General features: G+C 34.4%; 1 pseudogene; it reads right to left on the bottom strand.

Annotated features, from left to right (window-relative positions):
- Positions 1-2698: 2698 nt before the first annotated feature.
- Positions 2699-4040, bottom strand: LOC144250648 (uncharacterized; annotated as a pseudogene).
- Between the last annotated feature and the right edge of the window lie 748 nt (positions 4041-4788).

The raw sequence follows: 4788 nt of genomic DNA, 5'->3' as shown, positions 1-4788 counted from the left end.
GAAAGACACAGGCAACTGTATTGCCAGACTAGGAAAACCTAACCACTGAACCTATGTACTGGGGAGTCCCAAAGAGCTTTTCAGGGTCCTGACTGGGAAGTGCTCGGCAGAGCATCCTCTCCACAGGTGAGAGTCTGAAGTCTTGTTCTAACTTGTATTGAAAGTGAGGCCGAATAAATACAAGTTAGAACATAGAAAACTTCATTCTAACATCTTGCATGACCTGGTGATCCCCTGAAGAACACAAGTCCTCCCAAGAACAGGTCAGATCCTAGAGGAGGGAGTGATAGCCTTGAGAAGACTAAATAAATTGTGATTCCAATGAGTGAGCCACCCAGCCAGATGCATTGAGAAATCAGCATTTTTTATCTGTTTCATTAAGGATTGCAGACATCATTCAATCATGAAAAGGGAAGATTTTTAGTATTTTCCTTAGACCTCTATGTCTGAAACTTCCCTCCTGGTCATATAAACAGTTTAAACTCTCATATGTAAAATGAAGCCAGTTTTCTGCATAAAATAATGAGGAGATAAGCATGAAACCTAGATATTTACCCTTTGGAATAAAGAATGTTGTGAATATTATTCTCCTAGAACTTATCATTATATTTCAATATTTATTTTCCCAAATAAAGTTAAATGAAATGTTAGTGTGTGGTGTTTTGTTGACCCAAAAGGTTCACATATGAAGAGAATATTGTGTTTTTACTTTTTGAACATGACTTGTAGATGAGAGTCTAGAGGTTAATTTCAATCAAAATTGTGATTCTCTCTGTGGTGTCATGGGCTCTTGGAGCTATAAGATCTGAGTAGGGACATGATTAGTTTATACTGGGTTGCAGAGGGTTCTGGGAGACCATGACACATTCTATCTATCATATAATTCAATAAGTATAACAAACATTATATTCTAAATTATTAAGTAGAACCAAAGGGTCTACAAAATCAAAGTATATAATGAAATAAAAAAATGTGGGGGCAGAAATGCACCTACAGTATGTCTTTTTCTTTTATAGTCATCATTTTACATGTTTCTAGTTACACTTTTCTACTGGGTATCCAAAACTAAAGAGGTGGTCCAAAATTGTGATGTTTTTCCTATACTATAGGCGACTATAGTCACCTCAGTGATGACAGTCATAGAATTCATGAGGAACTGCATGGTTTCTTCAGTCCAAGAGTCAGGATGGGCCTATGGACCATGTGGATTCCCCAGGAAACATTACGACTATTTCCCCCTTCAGCAACCCTCCTTTATTGCCTGAATATGCACGTTGGCTCCTAGTCTCTTGGGTCTTTCTCCTCTCCCCGATTGGGAGCTTGTATAACTCTCTGGAGTTGTAGATCCCTTACGGTGTACTGCTAATCTATAAGGTGAAATGTTAAACTCATGAATCAAACTACGGATATCTGGGCATTATTTTAGTATCCCTAGGTCCTTCCTAAAACTCTCTTAATTTTCCCATAATTACAAACAAGAGAATATATAATTTACATAAATAATATTCTCCAAATAATACTTGATTAAACATATTAAATAATTAATGGAGACATTATAGCATTATTTACCCAATAGAATGTTTTACTATTGCATCGATCCATTAGCAAAGTGAATAGTGGGAGATATGTGACCTAATAACATCATTAAATGCATGACAAGGTTTACATTAAGAAATTCACACTTTATTTAGTAACAAATTGCATCTGTAATAAAACATATGTAAAAATGCTCAGTAAAACGGGCATGGTGGAGCATGCCATGACCCTAGGCATGTGAGAAGCTTTGCAAGTTCAAAGTCAGGCTCCATAACTTAGTGAGGCCCTATACAACTTAGCAAAACCTATCTCTAAATAAAAAAGAAAAATCTGAGGATGTGGTTTACTGATTAAATGCACCTAAGTTTAAGAGGCTCTTAAAATTTAAATTTTAAATTTCATATAAATCTTAAGAGACTTCTGAAATAATCAACTCTGAGTATTATTATTTCTCCAGTTATGAAAAATGAGACTCTTTAGTAATTATTGATTTATACTAAAATTATATCCTTTTAGGGATGCACAATTCTATACATGTATTTCCTTATTTCTACAATATCAGCTAAAGATGTTAAGAATATTTTCAGCAAATGTCAAAAGCAATTACCCATTTTCTACATTTACATGATTTTTTTCCCTCCTAGGTCCCAAATACTTCAACGGATGGGCTATAGATATGAAACTTACTACCATCTTTATATTTCTCAAGGTGTTTTTGTAAATATTTTGCTGTTATCTAAGGTACACACTTTGGACAAATGCTACTCCACATTTGCTACAGATATGAGGTCAGAAATTTTAAAATGTCGGAAATTTGAATACAGTCTTGGACACATTCTTTGGGTTTCTATATGCTATAAATCCTGCAGTATTTTAAAAATGTTGGATGAATGGCCAAAAGCTTTGCAAATATTTTTCCGCACTTCCTCTCAGTTGCATGAATTCTGAGGTGTTGAGTAGGGTGTGAACAACTATTGGAGACTCTCTCACCTATTTTACATTTATATACTTTCTGTGCTATCATATCGCTGGTGTGAAATAGTGTTGACCCACTGTGAAATAAGGGTTGATTCATCCTTAAAGACACTGATGTAATGTTTTCATTGTATAACTTCTCTCCAGTATAAAATCTATAATGTTGAGTAAGATGTGATCTTCAATATTAAAAGCTTTGCCATTCTTCACATTTATAAGACTTCTCTCTAGTATGGGTTGTCTGGTGTTGAGTAAGTGATGATTGTTGATTAAAATCTTTGCCACATTCTCTACATTTGTAGGGCTTCCCTCCAGTGTGGATTCTCTTGTGCCGAGTAAGTGATGTTTTGTGATGAAAACTTTTGCCACACTCTTTACAGTTGTAGGGCTTCTCTCCAGTGTGGATTCGCTGGTGCTGAGTAAGTGATGATTTTTTAATGAAACTCTTGCCACACACTGTACATTTGTAGGGCTTCTCTCCAGTATGAATCATGTTGTGGTAATAGCGATGTGAGTTTGTATTTAAACTTTTGAAACACACACTTTACATTTGTAGGGCTTCTCTCCAGTATGAATAGTTTTGTGCCAATTACGCTGTGAGATGCTATTAAAAGCTTTGCCACATTCTTTACAGCTGTATGGCTTCTCTCCAGTGTGAATTAGCTGGTGCTGAGTAAGTGATGATATGTGATTATAACTCTTGCCACACTCTTTAAACTTGTAGGGCTTCTCTTCAGTGTGGATTCGCTGGTGCTGAGTAATTGATGATTTTTGACTGAAACTTTTGCCACACACTTTACATTTGTAGGGCTTCTCTCCAGTATGAATCCTGTTAAGGTAATCAAGATGTGAATTTCTATTAAAACTTTTGCCACATACTTTACATTTGAAAGGCTTCTCTCCAGTATGAATTCTCTGGTAATTTTTAAGGCTTGGTTTTTGACTGAAACCTTTGCAAAATAGTTTACACATGTCGGGAATCACTCCAGGGTGTGTCCACTGGTGACAAATAAGATTTGAGCTATTATTAGAAGTTTTGTCACATTCTTTGCACTTGCATGGCATATCTCCTGAATGAACACTGTGATGTTGAGTAAAGTTCTTGAGTGCATTGCATTCTTCACATTGGTAGGTCTTCTCTGCAGAATAAATATTTTTAAGAGTTGAAAAATTGTTTAAGGCTTTCCCACACTTTTTACATTTACAGGTCTTTTCTTCAGTATACATCCTCTGATACTTAACAAGTTGTAACTTCACTAAAAGTTTTTCCACATTCTTTAAATTTGTAGAATTTATCACTGTCGTATATCTGATGTGTTTAAAAAATATATCAAAGCATTTGCCTGCTCAATATCTTCTATACTTATTGGGCTCTCTTTCTCTATAAATTCTCTTAGATTAAGCAAGCTCTGCACTGTGGTAAAGAGCCCTTTCACATATCTTACACTTGCAGGTTTTGTCTTGGCTATGAATATTTTAATGAATACTAGTTTTTGATCACTGAAGCAAGACTTTCCTACATTTTTCATCTTGGTAAATTTTCTTTAGAAAAGAACTAGGATTTCTCTATAGTCATAATTTTTTATCACAAATGTAAATATACTGGTCATTACTCATGGTAGAGACATGGATTATTGTGTTACTTCTGGCATTATCTATATAGTGCACTTTCCAGTAATCTGTATCAGAATTGTCATTGAGCCATAGTGGGGAAGTAGAAATTTTTCTACAATTTTTAATATTTTGTCCATTTGGGCTGAAGGATAAATTCATCTTTTGCTTCAGAAAAATGGACATTTTATAAAGAAACTCCCAAAAGGTTCCCTTTTAGAAATATCTTTTCTGTGCAAATGTTTGAGTGGAATTTTAACTCAGTGCTACTTTTATAATTGGCCAAGTTAAAAACTGATGCATGGACTAGATTTCAAATTTTCCACTTTGCCTTTCAGTTAAAAAATGGCTATGGATTTATTCTTAAAATACATATAAAACTCCTCAAAATAATTTGAATACATTGAATTTTTGTTTCAAATATTAATTTTATCTGGTGTCTTTTGACCATAAAATTTTTAACATAAATAGGAACTGCTGATTGATTTTGTCTATTATAATACAATTTTTGAACTTTACTCTCACCTATATTTTCCCATTGTTTTCTTAGTTGTAAATAGTCAAAGTCACACTTTCCATATCTTCCCTCTCTCTCTTTTATTCCGTGCTCTGGTAAAATTTGTCGAGGATGATGAGAAGTCATGGCTGTAATAAATAAAAATAACA

This window comes from Urocitellus parryii, chromosome 16 (genome assembly GCF_045843805.1).
Source record: "Urocitellus parryii isolate mUroPar1 chromosome 16, mUroPar1.hap1, whole genome shotgun sequence".
Classification (NCBI taxonomy): domain Eukaryota; kingdom Metazoa; phylum Chordata; class Mammalia; order Rodentia; family Sciuridae; genus Urocitellus; species Urocitellus parryii.
Note: the sequence above shows the minus strand (reverse complement) of the source record. Positions and strands in the feature narration are given on the sequence as shown.